At 39.4% G+C, this 19418-nt stretch overlaps 1 pseudogene; it reads right to left on the bottom strand.

Annotated features, from left to right (window-relative positions):
• Window positions 1-209: 209 nt before the first annotated feature.
• Window positions 210-19418, bottom strand: part of LOC123934720 — a 127805-nt pseudogene continuing 108596 nt past the window's right edge.

Genomic DNA, 19418 nt, shown 5'->3' with positions numbered 1-19418 from the left:
TTTGACAGACAGAGATCACAAGTAGGCAGAAAGGCAGGCAGAGAGACAGGAGACGCAGGCTCTCCACTGAGCAGAGAGTCTGATGAGGGGCTTGGTCCCAGGACCCTGGGATCATGACCTGAGCTGAAGGCAGAGGCTTAACCCACTGAGCCACCCAGGCGTCCCAAAACTAACCAGTTTTAAAGTGATTAATGATAACAATACACAGCTCAATCCTTCCGCAGGGGAACTGTCCCCTCCCTGCTGCCCTCCTTAGTTATGATGCAGATATGAGTGCATCCCCAGTAAAACCATCCCTCTCCACCACAGAAGTGAAGACATCTTTCACAAGATGCGTGACTCTGTCCAAGGACAGTGGGACATGGTCCGTATTCTGCCTGCTCTTAAAACCAACCTGGTGGTCAAGCAGGGGATTTGCTGCGCCTCCAGACTTGAAAGAGTCTCAGTGGTAGAATCAGACCAGGTCAAAGTTGTACACAGCTCCTTTCCCTTCTTCATCCAGTTCCCAGATGATGTTGTGAACATAATATAGAAAGAAGTGTCTTGAATGGACGGTTGTGGACAGCATTGCAGCAATTGTCCCTGTAGTCATGGTCTTGTTATTAGAATGCTTACATGTTTTTAGTCTTGCTTCAGTAATCTTGGTCAAGGTAAGACAGTCTCCATGAAAACTGCTGCATCCAGTGACTGTTTTGTCTGTTAATTTGTAACACCTGGGGCCATCCCAGGTGCGAATTAAAAGCCCTCACTCAATCGAGTGTCAGAAGCAACAACTGAAAAATCTCCTCCAGCGATTACCAATACAGTACCTCCACTGAAAGCACAGGGCGAGAACCACAGCAGCAAAGGGCACAGGGCCTGGCAAGGCTCCAACGCCAGGTCTTGGTCTGGTCCCCAGCACAGGATCACGTGGCTCCAGCTGCTGCTGTCTCATGGTCAGATGACTCCATCATTTTACTTTTAGCCTATATATGCCTTTATATTTAAAGTGTATTTCTTACAGACAGCATGTAATTAGGTCTTGTTTTTTATAATTTAATTTCAATGTCTGCCTTTTAATTTGTGGTTAGAGTTTTAACACTCCATGTAATTGCTGTCATGATTTGATTTAGGTATGACAGTATTTGTTGCTGCCTGGCCCCACTGTTTTTACCCTTCTCTAACCCCTTTCCTGCTTTCTTTTGAGTTGGCTGGATATTTTTCTTACTATTCTATTTCAATTAATATATTGGCTTGTCTGATGTTTTCCCTTGAATTATATTTTTCATAACTTCAGTAGAAATTACAATGTATACACTTAACTTTCGCAATCTGTTTAGCGTTAGTATTTTACCACTTTTTAAAAAGATTTTATATATTTATTTTTGAGAGCGAGAGAGAGCACGAGTGGGGTGAGGGACAGAGGGAGAAGCAGGCTCCCTGCTGAGCAGGGTGACCAATGCCATGCTGGATCCTGGGACTCCAGGATCATGACCTACACAGAAGGCAGACACTGAACCCACTGAGCCACCCAGGGGTCCCATAAGTAAAATACTAAAAAAATAAAATAAAATAAATGAAATCATACAGTATTTCTTTTAGTGACCTATTTTTCTAGTTACTAGTTCTATCCTCTGTCATCTCTAGTCTACTATTGAGTCCAGATGGTAATTTTTTCATTTCAAATGTTGTAGTTTTTAGTTCTAAATTTTCCATATGGTTCTTTTTTATATACTTTTTATTTCTCTGCTGAGAATATCTATCCATTCTAGGGTTTCTTCCTTAACTTCACGGAGCCAAGGTATAACTGATGTTTTAAATACTTTGTCTGATAATTCCAACATCTGGGTTTTCTCAAGGTTCGCATTTGCTGATTGTCTTTTCCTTTGAGGATTGGTCATATTTTCCAGACTCTTAATACGTCTAGTATACATAGTCACTCAGATATTTTGACTATTAAGTTGTTTAGACTCAAGGTCCTGAAACTTCTGAGTTTTTTGGAGAACATTGACTTTTGTTTTGTTTTGTTTTCTCAGGTAATCACCCTGTTAGGTTTAGACCATATATTCTGTCTTGCCTTAGATGGTTGACAGGTCAAATCTTAGTTTTGAATGTGGAATAACCATACAATGAATACTTTTCATCCTTAAAAAAGAAACAAAATATGCATACATACATATCAAAAACATGTTAAGTCAAAATAGCCAGATGCAAAAGACCACATATTGTATGATTCCATTTATATGAAATGTCCAGAAAATGCAAACCTACAGAGACAAAAAAACAGATTAGTGGTTTTCAGGGGCTAGAGTTGAGAACAGAGTTTAACAGTAAACAGAAACAAGAGATCTTACTGGGGTGATGGAAATGGTCCTTGATTTCCATTTAAAAAATCACCGAATTTTAAACTTAAGACAGATAAATTGTACGTATGTAAAGTACAATAAAGTTGTCAAAAATTAAATCTTGTTTTCTTTCTTTAAGAAGGTGCTCTGCTTATTTGGATTTGTACCATGCAGGTATTGTTCAGGGTTGATGTGAGATTTGTGTGGATGATTCTAATCTCACTCCAATGCTCAGAGCCTTTGCTTGGCTAATTATGGTCCATCCCATGCATGCATAGCTCAGGAGTCTGGCTGAGACTTATATGCAATTCAGAGGCCTCTTCTCCAGCTCTCTCCTACTGTGATTCCTCCCATACTATCCAGATTTGTGGTGCTCCTATCCTTTGTTCTTCTGGCCAGAAAGTTCATGATCTCTCTATCAGAGTTTTATTTCCAACACCACCACACGACTATGTGACTGAGATCCACTCTAGGCACAAAGGAGCACAAGGGGGAAAAATGGAAACTCACCCCCATGCGGGTCACTTCTCCAAATTTTGACACCACTCCATAACCTTACTGCTTCTATTAACTTTTTAGAGTCCTCAAATAGCAGGTTTTGGTTTTTTCCATATTTTTCTGTCATAATCAGCCAGAAGGATGGGCTCTGGTCAACTTACACAGCCATAGCAGAACTACAACTATGACAGAGCTAGCTCTACCACTCACTAGCTATATGACAGCAAACAAATTATTGAATTTCTGAGTCTATTTTATTTTCATCTATAACTGAAAGCCTATTCTTACTCCAAAAATGATAGAAAAATGAGGAAGGGAAGGCTTCCTAAAGATAATTCCCTTATCATTAGCTACCAGAATACCGAAACCCCCTTGCCTAAATGTATTTCTACGGTTTCTGAAAAGTAACACCCATCATACTTTCTTGTAATGATTTGTTTAAACTGTCTATCTTGTCTACTAGAATAGAAGGTCTATGAGGTCAGGGACTGTGTTTTCCTCATTTACGGCTATATCTCCACAGAATAGCTGCTCACTATTCATCCAGTCAATAAAGATCCCTATGGACAGTCAGTCCACTAACACCCTACATATAGAAGTCTTAACCTCAGCACCTGTGTCATTAACCTTCACTTCTCTCTACCCACTCACAGCCATGGAAGCCCTTGGAAGCAAGGAAGACCTTGCCATCACCAGAACTGCTCTGCATCAGAAATCCTTAACTCCAGTATCCTATTATCTGACCTCTATCCCTTATGCTTCCAGCAACCCTTTACCTTCCAGCTTCGCTCTAACTATACATGCTCTTGACCTCACAGTGACTTGTTCTTTTTTTTTTTCCAGTCTTGGTAGAAGGCTTATGTAGCCCCTTTGATGCTGTAAAACACCCTTGGACAAATTTCTCAGTTTGCTTCTCGGTTTCCTTTGGGCTCCATTTGTCAAGTCGTGTGGATACAACAACATGTCTCTGTGGTTATTTTATGTATGAGGGATACATAAATATAATCCATTTAGATCATTCATATCACAGCTTGAAGAACTACATGCTTGGTGTGCTACATAAAGAGCCAAGCTCTGAGAAGCCAGGATAGGTTATTGTAACATGACAAAACTCCAAAACTGATTCTCATTATGGAAGGTTTACTTTTATACCATATATATTCTCTGTCTACTCATTACTCATTGAAATGATATCTATTTTCAGGAAAAACATAATTTTGTAATTACATAGACTTCTTGTTTTTTTAAAAAAGTGCATGGTTTGAAAGACAATGTCTTCAAATAAGTAATTTTCACTCAGTCATTAGAAACAAATGTTTTAATGGAACTAGACTGGTCAATATATCCTATCTTTTAGTTTTGGGTTGGTGTTGGGGAATAAATTCCTCACAATTCTCTTCTGGTTCTTTAATCTCCTTAACCTAGGGCACTGGCAGTTTTGCAAGGGATTTATATTCATTGTGATAAATTTACATGTCCTTCTACTTTCCTGTATTAATAAAATTTTTACATGTTTTCTCTTTTTTAAAAAAGATTGTGTTTATTTGAGAGAGACAGAAAGAGAGAGAGAGAGAGAGAGAGAGCATGAGCAGGGGAAAGGACAGAGGGAGAAGCAGGCTCCCCACTGAGCAAGGAGCCAAACATGGGACTCAACCTGGGACTCCAGAATCATGACATGAGCCAAAGGCAGAAACTTAACTCACTGAGCCACCCAGACACCCCTTTACATGTTTAAAAAAGGATTCTGTTCTTAAAAATGGGAATTGTGGGTGCCTGGGTGGCTCAGTGGGTTTAGCCTCTGCCTTCGGCTCAGGTCATGATCTCAGGGTCCTGGGATTGAGTCCCACCCAGAGCAGAGAGCCCACTTCCTCCTCCTCCTCCTCCTCTCTCTCTCTGCCTACTTGTGATCTTTCTCTGTCAAATAAATAAATAAAATCTTTTAAAAAATAGGAATTTTTATGATATTTTGAATTCTAGTGAATGATAAATTCTTCTTTGGGGAAGGTGGTTCTCTGGGGTGTGGTGAGTGAAGGGGAGCGAGAGAATGGGGAAAGATACTTCTCCTTATTGGTAAAGCAAATTCTGACCCTGTTTTCCCTAAGCCTCGATCTATTCTTGAATTAAAACCTCTTCTGGTTCTCTTTCCCTCTTCATTCTTAGCCTGCTAGAAAATACTGAATCTTGTTTATCTTATCACTAGAACCATGTGGTTTCTTAGGAAATAGATCACAAATGTCATCTGCCCAAGAAAAAAGCTACATATATTTAATATATACTTGGGCACCCTCAAAGGTCACCAGTCAATGACCACTGAGATAGATATCACTTAATAACCATTCACATCATATACACACTGTCACACTACCAACTGAGGCCATAGTATATGATTTAAAAACCTGAAAATGATAGAACTGAGAGCAGACAGAGATAACAGAACCTAACCCCTCATTTATTTTATAGATGGGGAAACAAAGCACCTGAAAGGTTAATCGACATGCCCAAGGTCACACAGCTATATCATTGTTTTAAATTGTACACTCATTCTGTACCAGTAGAACATTTTGTGATGTCATATGCTAGGCTAACCACTGTCCCTGCAGTCACATAATGAAGTGTGCTCTTTGAACCTCATTGCAGAAAATATGAAAATAATCACAAATATCTGTTCATTGTCAGAATGCCCGGTTGGCTGCTTTAGGTCATAAGCATGAAATTGCATCCACTTGATGTTTGGCTTTCCATAGCTGCAAAATGCAATTTCATGAAATACCACTGATTCATTTATTCAGCAAAATTTGCAACTTTCTTGAAACTAAAGGCCAAGGGTAATATGGGAAAGGGTGTTGTTGCAAACAAAGTAGGAGATGCATTCCTCACTGCCACTGAAGAGCTTTGAAACTGGCTGGAGAAGGAGCGAAATATGCAGAAAATGAATTAAGAACAAGGCAAAACTGTATGCTTGCAGGTGCAGAGGATTATACAGACTGATTACGTGAGTGCTGAGATGAACCAGAATAATGGTGAGACCTAAGTCAAATGGGGTTAATTAGGCAATTTCCTGGAAAAGGTGAGTTTCGTGCAACATTACGAAAGTAATTGAAATACGGTGGCATTGAAGAGTGAAGGGCACTTTCTGTGGGGCAATGAAAACAGTGCAAGCATGGGACCAAGAAGCCGAGTAGTATATAAGGGCAGAAAGGAACTCAGTCTGGCTAAGACAAAGGGACCTATCCTAACTAAGCCATAACAAACGAAGAGTGTTGATGCCTGGGATAAACATGGAAGCCAGTTCTTACAGGGTAGGATCAAAAATTTGCATGTTATCTTCTAAGCATTAGATACCTATCAACTAATTAAATCAATAGTTATTGAATACCTAGTATGTACCAGGGCTTACCTCAGGCCAAGTGCTCTGCGAAGAGCTTTAGACATTTTCTCATGTATCCCTCACAACAATATTGTCATTTGTAATATATTTCCCCACTTTGTTTATAAGGAAACTGAGCCTCAGAGGGAAAAAAATGGCATTCCCAAAGCCACATGGCCAGCAAAAAATAGAGGATCAGACCCAGAACTTCTGTCTCTACAACTCCTACTCAGAACACTAAAGCTATAGGCATTCTCTATAGGTTTTTGAGCAAGAGATGAATATAATGAAAATACTCTTGGTAAGAGATTATCCTGGCAGTTATGGGAAAGATGAACATAAAAGCAAAGTTCATAATTTTTAAATGGCTCATATGAAATACTATCAATTTAGTAGCAATTAATATTAAAGTACATACAGTTTCCCCGCTGAATTTTTAAAAAATCATATATATGACTATTCTGATGTGAAAGGAGAAAGATTAAAACTTAATAGCACCAGTTTCCTATTCTCAGCTGTGCTGAACAAATGAAAATAATAGACACAAATTTCATTCTCTTCCCTGACATTCCAACATTCAATGAGGTTTTATTTATGTTTTTTATGCATTTATTTAATTTTAATAGGACATAAAATCCAGGCAAATAATTGCTTTTTCTCTTCATATATCTGACAAAATTATATAGCAGTCAAATATCCCTTTTGCAGCAGTTTCATGATTTAAAAAAATACCAAAATGAATTGTTCAATTAGTTTCTGCCTCAAAGAAGAGTTGTAGCCTTAGGTCAAAGAAAATACACTCTGAATATCACAAAGTTACTTCCACTGCCAGTAGTGAGACATCTAGATTAGAAACATGAAAAACTAAATAGAAATCTATGGTGAGCATCACTGCCTCTGGTCGCTGAACACATATAGGTTGAAAGCCTGCAATGAACTCAGCACTGAGCTAGGCGCTTCTGTTTAATTGGTTTGCTTCTTTCCACAGAGATGCACAAGATATGTTAGAATTTATGATTAAATAAAGAGATGTGCTAGAAAATTTTATTTCTAGGATCTCAAGTACTAGACCAATTCTGCCCCATTCATTTGGAATGCCACATAAATTGTTGCAAATTTTTCATGGGTTCAGATGAACTCATTTTGGTATTTTAAGACTCAACTCCCTTTCCCCTGAAAGATTGATCCACAGTAAATGTAAACTCTGACCCTGGGCCTCAGCTGCCCCATTTGACAAATGAGCTATGAAAGGTCTTGGAGATACCTAATCTAACTCCCCAAGAGGGTAAGACAACTGCTAAGGAACTGCTAAAGTCCTTTCCAGCTCCAACATTCTCTAATCTACAGAATGTCAAGGGGATTATATTATGTTCTCTTCCTGTAGTCATTCCTCTGGCTAATATATAACCACCTCTATTTACTTTTGTGCTAAAAATGCAACCTGCAACCTAGAAGAAACTCTAAAAGAAGGAAGTTTGAAGTTATGTGCTTTTAACACAATACTCTTACCCCCAAAGAAATTGTAACATAAAAAAAAAAATCAACAAATTGAAAAGAAATTGAGCATCTTCTAGATTAATGTCTAGCCTATTTCTAAAGCCAATCCAGGAAGGAAATCCCTAAAACCTAACAAAATAGTGCCAAATATTTACATTCTTGCTCAAGACTGACCAAACTTGGACTCCTTGAACATGTTACCTTTCTTCAATATTCCCACAGTATTTCATGCCGGGCCACATCCACGATAGGCTCTTTACACCTATTTGTAGATGTTGATCTAGACTGTTTTTCAGTATAAGACTCTGGTGACCTGAGAAACTCAGCTCTTGCAATAGAGCTTAACTTGAAAAGAGTTTCTAGTTTGCTTGTACTGAAGGTGACTGATCTAGTTCATTTTCATTCCCATCAACATGTAGCTTCTCAAAAATATTCTTACTATACAAGTTAGGACCAAAACAGATTAAACAGTCATTTCAAATTCTAGCACAGGCACAAGCATGTTTAAGCTGCTCATTTTCCAAGGTCTGGCTAGTTTAGGGAGTTGGATTATCAAAGCGATGAGATCACTGTCCAGTTTTCAACCCTTTTTAGCTAAAATGGAATCTGAGCCTTTTTTTAATTTTTCAAAAATCTCTGACATGAATCTACATGTTTGGTAAATTCAAGTGTAAATTTGCATAAATGTAAAATGTAATGTAAATCTGTAGATTCTGTATATAAAATAAATATATGCATATTCAATGATACATATGCAAATTACATCTAATCTATGCTTATAAATACACAGATAATTATAGAACGGGCACTCAGATACTGTTCTTTCAAATATATGTGTGTTCTTCCAAAACATTAGTGAAACTTTGGGGGTTTGATATTTCTTCTCTCTCTTTCTTCCTACTCTCAAACATTGTAGAAGATACTTCTCACAATAGCAGTGATTTCTAGAAGAAATTTGATAGCATTAGAATATTCATTTACATAGAATCATTATTGTATAAAATAAGAGCTTGAAGGAAGGGACGCCTGGGTATCTCAGTTGGTTAGGCGGCTGCCTTTGGCTCAGGTCATGATCCCAGGGTCCTGGGATCAAGTCCCATGTTGGGCTCCTTGCTTAGCTGGGAGCCCGCTTCTCTCTCTACCTCTGTCTGGAACTCCCCCTGCTTGTGCTCTCTCTCTCTGTGTCAAATAAATAAATAAAATCGTAAGAAGAGCAGAAACAGTATCTACGGGTCGTTGGCCATGAACTACCCCATAGCGGTCTAGTCTATGTTTTAATTCTCCCAACACTTAAAAAGCAGGAGATATCACTTTATTTATCTGAAAATCCTGATTTTGGGGGAACCTGGCTGGCTCAGTTGGTGAAACATGTGACTCTTGATCTTGGGGTTGTGAGTTCAAGCCCTACGATGGGTGTGGAGATTCCTTAAAAATAAAATCTTTTTAAAAAGAAAAAGAAAAAAGAAAAAATCCAGATTTCTGAATTCCCTTGAAAAATCAAAAGAACTGGCAACACAAGGCAACACACAATTCAGTGTGATCACAATCAAGAGGAATCAAACAGCTGCTATTCCCACCAGATAGGGCCGTATTCTTCGGTATATCACAGCAAATGGGCCATCTCGGTCATTTGTTACATTCTTAACCCTATACTCATTTGAATTTGCAACTACTGGGGCACCTGGATGGCTCAGTCCATTAAGTGTCTGCCTTCAGCTCAGGTCATGACCCTCTTCAGCTCAGGTCACGATTCCAAGTTCCTGGGATGGAGCCTGCATCGGGCTCCCTGTTCAGCGGGGAGTCTGCTTCCCCCTCACCCTCTCCCTTACCCTGCTTGTGCTCTCTCTCTCAAATAAATAAATAAAATCTTTATTTAAAAAATGTGCAACTACTGATTGGTTCAACCTTCTTACATAATAGAGGTTGACTTTCTATCCTAAAGTCTTTCAAGGGTAGAGCACAGTGAGTAGATATAGTCTTTGCCCTCAAAGACCTTATTATCTGCTTCACGGGAATTCACATATTCATAATAAAGCACAGAATATGATAATTACCATAAAAGAAGCATACACACAATGCAGATAAAGTTGCAAAAAGAGATCACATCTTGTTGAGCGCATCAAAAAAGCCTTTATGACTGAAGTGTCTTTTCACCAAGTAGAACATATCATGAAAAACCAGTTTTGTCAGGTTTCTCTGCACAAACTCTAGCTCCTACAGTTCCACGCTTTTGATGCTGTTGCTTACCCTCTTGGAGCCTCACTTACCTCATCTGTAAAATGGAGTTAATACTAGAATGTACAAAACAGGACTGTTGTGAGAATTGAGTGGCAAAATAGAGGTAGCCTTGCACAAAGTAAGCGACTAGCAAAACATTCTGATTATTATTATTATTGAGAAAGTAGCATCTTTACAGATGGAAAAGGAAGAGGAGGCTCTACCCTGCAGAGTGGGCACCAAGTTGGAAAAGTATAGAACATAGTCAAGGAACAGTAAGTACGAAACGGGGTTGAATCACAAGTAAAAGCAGCAGCCAGGTGCTTCCTAAAGCTGACGGAATTCATTCCCGGAGATAACGTGTGAGGACACAAAGGAAAAGCAAAAGCTTGTCCCTCACCCAGGTGACAGCACCTTCCACCCTGCCACCACCCTGGCCAGCTGGGAGCTCCCACCAGCCCCAGCCACACACCCAGGTGATAAGCATAATAAAGGGACACACAGAGGAATAGGAGAATGTAAGCCGCGGAGAGCTGACAAATCAAGGAAGTCATAAATATCGTTCTTAAAGAAAAATAAGTTTGGATCTGAATGATGAGTGTGAGCTGACCAGACAAAATGAAGCAAGTGCATTCCTAGCCAAGACAAAATCATGTTCAAAGGTCCTGTGGCAGGATGTAGCCTAGAGAGACCAGGCATTAAAGGAAGGCCAGTGCAGTTGGGGGCACAAAGAGCTAAAGAAAGTGCAAGGTGAGAGCACACTGAAGAGGGTGAGAATGGTTCAGATCATTCAAAGCTTTCTAGGTCTTATTAAAACTTCTAAACTTTTCTCAAGATCAGTGGCAAGGAGAATTACATGTTCATATCTGTATTTTGAAATGGCTGCACTGCAGAAAATGGATTGAAATGGGGCAAATGTGGATGCAGGAAGATAATTTAGAAGGTTTTGAAGGTGAACGAGTATAAACTACACTAGACTCTGGTGGTAGGGCCAAAGAGAAACAGAACTGAGAGACAGTAAGAGAAGAAATGGAGAGAGTTAGTGACAGATTGGATGGGGCAAGGAAAGGAGAGGAGACAGGTATCAGAGATGACTTTGGCTTGACATGTTTGGTAGAGACCATTATTTGGAGAGGTAAATTTTAATCTTATTTTCGAACATGGTGAGTTTGACTGCCTTTAGAATAAGAAGATACATCATGTAGGTAGCTCGAAGAGAATAACCTGTGTTAGAGATAAAATTTTGGGTCATGGAGTAAGGTGATAATTCAGATAAGATCTCCAAAAGAAAGAGCACAGAGTGAGAAGAGAAAAGATTCTAAAACTGGCTAGGTAGTAGTATAAGATGAATCTACACACAAGAGAGAAGGAAAGAAGCCAAAGATGTAGGTGGAAAACCACGAGAGTCTTGCATCAGGAAAATTCAAACCATCAATCATTACAAGGAGTCAACAGTTTAAACTATAGAATGCTGGCAATCAGAGTCCAAAAAGCCAGCACAGCTTTTTTCTTTTTGCTGTTAATCATACAACCGCATTGCTAACCGATGCATCAAGTCCCCGTCTTGTTGGCTTCACAACAGTGAAAGTTTTCGTATGGAAACCATTATTATTTAAATAGAATTATGAGGTATAGGAGAAAAAGGTGAGAGCCAAGAGATAATCAAAATGTACTGTAATTTCCTCCATGTACACTTGAAGGGTTCCTATATCCAATTTTGCTATAAAAAAAAAACAACCCTTAAGAAGCTGTATTCTTATGCAACTTGTTGAAAACACTTTCATTTGTCCTATTTCTGTAATTGTGACTGCCTCTCCTCCAAATGGAGCTAACTAATCAGATGGTTGCATTTTAGAAAAAGTAAAAGCTGCAGCGCACATTGCAATAATCACCAATTAATGTTAACACAAGCTTCGTGACTGCATAATGCTCTCCCTTCTCCTCTCTCCACACAGCAGATGACAAAATTAGTCTAAAATCACCATCTATCTGCAAAGCCATTCTGATTTCTAGTTAACGCTTTCTCATTCTGGAATAGGGAAAGAAGAAAACAAAAAAGCAACCGCAGTCAGATGCCTCCAGATTTCATGTTTGTTGTTAAATAAGAGCAACAATGAAAAAGATAAACTTCAACAAACTGTCAACAATCCACGCTTCACTCCTCTGGTTTTGTAGCTTATCAAATTTCCCATTCAATGTTCTTTGTACTTTCAGCCATTATTAACTGGGTACCTACTATTCCCAGGCTTTCCTTTAGGTGGTAACAATGAGGTCGTGAAACAGACATGAATCCTTGTCCTGATGGAGCTTATCTTTGGCTTTATTTTGATTTTGTGAGGCTAACTTCAACAAACACCTCTTGCTAACTAGTTTACCTCTTTCCTTATGTGAGATTTGGATAATTGGAAGAAAAAATTCCTCAAGAACTCTTCGCTTTCCTTTCTCTTTTATTGCTCCTACTGCCAAGCAACACATCCCAAGTCCTTTAGAAATTGTGGCAGAAAATTATTTGGGTGGCCTGGCTCTCTGCATGACTTTTATCCTTCTCTATTATTACTCTGTACTTTTTAAAAAAGATTTATTTGTTTATTTATTTATTTGAGAGAGAGGGTGCGTGGGGAAGGAGGTGTAGAGGGAGAAAGAGAGAATCTTCTTTTTTTAATTAATTAATTTATTTTTTCAGCGTAACAGTATTCATTGTTTTTGCACCACACCCAGTGCTCCATGCAATACGTGCCCTCCCTATTACCCACCACCTGGTTCCCCCAACCTCCCACCCCCGCCCCTTCAAAACCCTCAGGTTGCTTTTCAGAGTCTTAAGCAGACTCCATGCTGAGTATGGAGCTTGATCCAGGACTTGACCTCAGGACCCTGAGATCACAACATGAGGCAGAAACCAAGAGTCGGATGCTTAACAGACTGCACCACCCAGGTGCCCCTTACTTTTACTTTTTAATTAAGTAGGCTCCGCGCCCAACGTGGGACTTGAACTCATGATCAAGAGTCGCATGTTCTACCAAATGAGCCAGCCAGGCGCCCCTCTTACTCTGTATTCTAAAAGGCCTGAGGTGGCATGTCCTCCAGCAGATGACACTCCTAACAATCTCACCTGGCATCCCAGCACACCCATAAACCATTCACTTGAGTATGAACATACAAAACACCAGCAGTAACAACCAGAGACACGCAGAACGAGAAAAATTTCCCCCTTTGGAATTATTGCCATTCTCAGCTCCAAACAGCTATTAGGTGGTGATAGTAGAGAACACAAGAACGAAAAGGCATGATGAGGAGCATGTATCCCTCTCTATGCCAAGGAGGAAACAGAATTGTGACCTGAAAAGATACTCACACTTTTAAAATTTCTGATGTGCCAAATGACCTTCAAAAATTGTATCAAGGGGCGCCTGGGTGGCTCAGTGGGTTAAAGCCTCTGCCTTCGGCTCAGGTCATGATCTCAGGGTCCTGGGATCGAGCCCCGCATCAGGCTCTCTGCTCAGCAGGGAGCCTGCTTCCTCCTCTCTCTCTCTCTGCCTGCCTCTCTGCTCACTTGTGGTCTCTGTCTATCAAATAAATAAAATCTTAAAAAAAAAAATTTAAAAAAAATTGTATCAAGTGACACTTCCACCAAGTGGTGAATGACAGTATATTATTAGTTTTCTATCTTTGTCAACTTGACTGGCCAAAAATAGTGTCTCATTTTATTTGGGGGGGGGGTTGTTTTGGTTTTTTTTTTTTGTTGTTTTTTTGTTTTTTGTTTTTTGTTTTTTTACTAAAGAGATAGAATTTCTTTATGTTTCTTGACCCTTTGTATTTCTTGTTATGTGAATGATGTGTTAATGCTATTTTGTCTGATTCCTGTTATCATTTCACTTCCCACCCACTGGAAGACACATTAGATGCCTCCCCCAACACTCCACTGAAACTGTTCTCCGCAAGACCACTGTCAACCTCCTTGTTACTAAACCTAAAGGACTCGCTTCAGTGCTACTATCTTATACAACCTCTCAGCAACATTTTTTTAAAGACTTTATTTATTTATTTACAATAGAGAGAGAGAGAAAGAACAAGTAGGGGGAGTAATTAGGATAAGCAGAGTGTGGAGCCCCAATGAAGAACTTGATCTCACGACCCTCAGATCATGACCTGAGCTAAAATCAAGAGTCAGATGCTTAACTGACTGAGCTACCCAGGCACCCCTCTTAGCAACATTTGATACAGTTAACCATTTACTTTTTTTTTTAACACTATCCACCCTTTGTTTCCATAACACAACAATACCTTGGCCTTCCTCTTACCTACCCTCTCAACCATTCCTTTTCATCTTGAGAATTTTTCTTCCTTTGTATGTGGCAGAGTTCTATCCCAGGGTTCTGTCTTAGCCCTCTTATATTATTACAATACTCAACTGTCTCCAGATGAACTCAGGACTGATGATTCCCATACCTCTATCTCCACAAGTCCTCCCACCTGAGTTCCAGACTCATAAAAGTAAATTCCAGAAATTTCCATTTCCTTTAGACACCTACAAATCAACATGTCCAGAACAATATTCATCATCTTAATTTCCAAAGCTGTTCTTACTTCTTTTTATCACCACTCCTGATACATCATATCAATTACTAAGTTCTAACAATTCTACCTTCTACATAAATTTCAAATCCATCCACTTTTCTCTATTACCACTGATGCCCTCCTTATCATTCCACCATCATCTTTCTACTAGGTTACAGAAAAAGCCTCTTAAATGGACATGTTGCCCACTCCAATCCATTCTCCACACTATAGTCAATCAGATTGGCTAAAGCCCAAATCTATCATAGTATTGCCTTCCTACCGAGAACATTTCAATGCCTTCCTTAAGAAAACACAAACTTGGGGCACCTGGGTGGGCTCAGTCGGTTAGGTGACTGCCTTTGGCTTGGGTTGTGATCCCAGGGTTCTGGGATGGAGCCCCACATGGGTCTCTCTGCTCAGCGGGGAGCTGGCTTTTCCCTCTCTCTCTGCCTGCCGCTCCCCCTGCTTGTGTGCTTTCTCCTTCTCTCTCTGTGTCAAATAAATTATTTTAAAAATCTTTAAAGGAAAAAAGGGAAAAAAATGCAAACATCTGGGGCACCTGGGTGGCTCAGTCAGCTGAGTGTGTCAGACACTTGGTTTTGATCCAGCTCGTGATCTCCTGGGTCATGAGATCAAGCCCCATGTCGGGCTCTGCCCTCAACATGGCTTCTGCTAGAGATTGTCTCCCTCTGCGCCTCCACCCACTCATGCATACTCTCTCTCTCAAATAAATAAATAAATCTTTAAGAAAAAAAGAAAACCCAAACTTCTGCACATAGTTTTCAAAATTTGCATTATCTGACTTCTCTCTATGTACTCTGCTGCAGCCATATTAAGTGCCTTCATTTACCCCAAATATACCATGCTCTCTCTCAGTTCCAGGTCTTCACATACGTTGTTTGCTATGACTAGACTACTCTTCTGCCCCTTCACCCCCAGCCCACTTCTGTGTCTGTCTATATACTACCCATTTTTTGCCTTTAAAACTTAGAAGTTTGACTTCTTCAGGAAGCTTTCTCTGGCGCCCCAACTATGAATTAGATGCCTCTTCTGTGTTCTGACTATAATCTCAACACACTAAATTGTAATTGTTATATTTACTTACGTGTGTCTCCCAATAGATGGCAAGCTCCATGATGTCAGGGAGTATATCATTGTTACTATTTTGTAAATATACTAAGTGTCCAAGAAATATTTTATATTAATGTTTGTCCATTTTTCTAATGAGGTGTTCATCTTTTCTCACTGAATTTTAAAAGCTCTTTATATATGAAAGATGTCAATCTTCTCTCATTTTGTTGTAAATATTTCCATACCGAAGAAACTATTCTTCTCACGTTTCCTGAACAAATTATTCCTTTTACTAGCTCCTTTCCTCTGTATGCACTGTTGTCTCTGTTAGGAATATATTCACTCCCTCTGCATTATTTAATACCCATTCAAATGGCATTTTCCCCATGACTCCCTGGGAAAGAATTATTCAATCCTTTCTCTGTACTCCCATAGCACCTTGTATACATGACAACTTCAAGAACTTAATGTTTTATTTCTAGTGTAATTATGTTTTTGCATGACTTTATCCTCCATTAGATTGCCAACTCCTTAAAACCAAAGACGGTTTTAATCATTTTTGTATTTTCCATGTCTATCATTATTCCTGAAACATAGTAGTATCTGTAAAATATTTTGCTAAAAGCATTAATTTGGGCTTATAAAATAGCATGTTTAATAATAAAAAATTAAAAAACAAAATATTTTTCTGTGAATAATCATAAATTCAGAACTTCAGGAAAGTTCTGCCTGACTACTAACATCTCAGCTAATAGAAGCCTCAACAATTATAAAATGGAAAATTATTGTTCGTAACTAAGGGTAAGTCAAGAAAAGACTCTAAATATATACACTCTCTGTAATTGTGTGTAAAGCATTCAGATAAAAGGAAAAATGCCAGATATTAATTAAGTACCTTAATTCAGAAATTGATGAGTCACATACATTACATGTAAACCTGGGCTGCAGGTTGAATAAAGAGAAGCCACATAACTAATAGCTTTCCCTGTAACCCTTTAATAACTCTAGAGCTTACTGCTTTTAACCTCGGTGGTTTAACTGAAGGGGGGGAATAATTGACAGAGATTTATCCTTGGTTACTAAATTGTGCAAGGCAAAAACCTGAGATTTAAATCATTGTGCTAATTACATTTAATAACACTTTCTAATTGCCCTTTTTTAAGAAACTGTTTTTGCAGGGTACATGGGTGGTTAAGTCGGTTAAGCACCCAACTCTTGATCTTAGCTCGGGTCTTGATCTCAGGGTTGTGAGTTCAGGTCCCATGTTGAACTTTGCACTGAGCTCAGAACCTACTTAAAAAAAAGAAATTGTTTTTGCATTTGTTTTGGGTTCTTTTCAGAATCACCTGTAGCTTCTTATATTTCTAATTAGACTTTACTCTTCAAAACTTGCCATTTCTGATTGATTTTAGAAAACTTTTCAGTCATGGGGCACCTGGGTGGCTCAGCTGCCTGAGCGACTGGCTCTTGATTTGGGCTCAGGTCATGATTTCAGGGTTGTGGGATCAAGTCCCATGTTGGGCTCCATGCTCAGTGGGGGGTTTGCTTGGGATTCTCTGTCTTCCTTTCCCTCTACCCCTCTCCTAGACTCTTTCTCTCTTTCTTTCTCTCTCTCAAATAAATATATAAATCTTAAAAAAAAGAAACTTTTCAGCTATATAACTCTTAAGAAGAATAATTTACATTTTGCCCTGAGGTTTTTTCTGCTTAGTTAAAACAAAGGGCATTTGAACTTTGCATTTTAGAATCACAGTCTAGAGCTAGACAGGACCAATCACAATCAAGCTTGTTCAACCACCTTATATTTCATACGAAAAAAATTGAGATTCAAGGGAGATCCTAAGTGTCTTGATCAAGGTCAAACACCAAGTAGCAAACCAGATTTCCTGCCTCACATTTTCCAGTAAATAACCATGTCTTTTGCAAAGGTTGATTGGCCATTTAGCCATGAGTCAGTAATCCAGTAAAGGCTGATGCATGATTCAACAAATCTATATTGAATGCTTACAATGTGTCAGATACCGTGCTAAGACCATATTTTAATTTTTTTTTAAACTTTGCAACTACTCTTTAACACACAGGGGATACAGTGGGTAAATTAAGCAGACAAGGTCCCTGGCCTACAGCCTGATGGATGTGCAGATATATTTCTTCCTTCCCCTACCCCAGCCCTAATTCTTATTTTTACTAGCCTCTCTCTTTACTAAGACATTCAGTTCTTCCACAGGATGAGGAATGACTAATCTGATTGGTTGGATTCAATCACTCACTGAGCCATGTTATCCCAGTGACTGAGGTCCCTTTGCCTCCAAAAGCAGGAAAGAGGATTTACTTTGTCCCTTCTATTGTCTGCCTCAACTGTAAGAAAGGCAGTACTCTCACAACTTTTGGATTCATCTGTGTCAACAGACTCTGCTCTTTTCCTGCTTCTCACCAGGGTGGGTAGATTGGTCATATTAGCACCAGGGCCCAGGGGGCAAGAGAACAGAAAGGCCATTTTAGCCTTAAGTCCAGTCTGTGCCCTCTAACAATTTTCCCTATATCTCTGGGGGTATTGACCACTGTTTTCCATTCTTCGTGTACAGGTTCAACCGGTTAGAACCCAGGAGGTTAGGGGGTGAATGATGATTATCCCCACAAGCCAGTCTAGTAGGAAAGATGGAATCAAATTAAGAACTAAAAAATAATGAACTACACTCGTATTTAGTGCTATAAAAGACAAGTTCAGAATGCTATGAGGCCATCTAGATGAGGGAAGACTTCCTGAGGGAGTGCCATTTGACCGGCACCTAAAAGTTAGGTAGAAGCTCAGGTATGCAAAGAGAAGGGGAGGGAGGCAGAGCAGGCCCAGCAGAAGGACCAGCACATGTGAAGGCTCTGAGGCATAAGAGACCATGATACATTCAAGGAACTGAAAGGAGACCAACGGGTCTGGTTTGACACTGTAGGAGAGTGCCATATCATTCACTATTTAAAAAATAACATTTGGGGGGCACCTGGGTGGCTCAGTGGGTTAAAGCCTCTGCCTTCGGCTCAGGTCATGATCCCAGGGTCCTGGGATCGAGCCCCACATCGGGCTCTCTGCTCCTCGGGGAGCCTGCTTCCTCCTCTCTCTCTGCCTGCCTCTCTGCCTAGTTGTGATTTCTCTCTGTCAAATAAATAAAATATTAAAAAAAAAATAAATAAAATAAAAATAACATTTGGTTGCTACTATTTCTAAACAGTGCATAATCTCAACTTGCACTAATACAATTGCACACACATGAATAAAACTGGAGAAGTATTATGCTTGTAGGGGTGTCCACATGTCAGGAAGTTTTGCTGCATAGATGAGTTAATAACACTTAAAACAATAACAAGTCCAGCTAACCAAAATGCCCTTATCTCCCACTAAGCCAGCCAACCGAGGTACGAGCCTAAGGTATCTGTAAAATACCCCCAGAAGACATATCAATTTGCCCCTCACCAAGAGAATTAATAAAAGCTCCCTGTTTATCCAGCCCCATCTTCAAACATGAGACTCGACATCTAATTTATTAACTTCTCAAGATCTGTGTTTGCCAGCCACTAGTTTTTCTTTCTTCAACAAGATAAACAAAAATATCAAAAATAACTTATCCTTCCTCTCACTCATTAATGCTTGGAAATGGTGCCCATATGCAATTCCTTTTGCCTGGCAATATGCTCTTCTGGGAGGCATGGTAACAGCCCATCACTTTGACTACGCTGGCTGCCCTTCATCCCTGGAGTGCTTGCCGAACTTCCATTTTTATCAGTAGCTTCTGTTTCTTTAGGAGCCCCATCAACACTCAGCTTTTGTTTATCTGAAACTACCAGCTTTATTTTTGTTCTAATTGCTGCGGTAAAAAGCCATTATGGTAGAATTT

Source organism: Meles meles, chromosome X (assembly GCF_922984935.1).
Source record: "Meles meles chromosome X, mMelMel3.1 paternal haplotype, whole genome shotgun sequence".
NCBI classification, from domain to species: Eukaryota; Metazoa; Chordata; class Mammalia; order Carnivora; family Mustelidae; genus Meles; species Meles meles.
The sequence above is the reverse complement of the archived record's forward strand: the minus strand, read 5'-3'. Positions and strand labels throughout refer to the sequence as shown.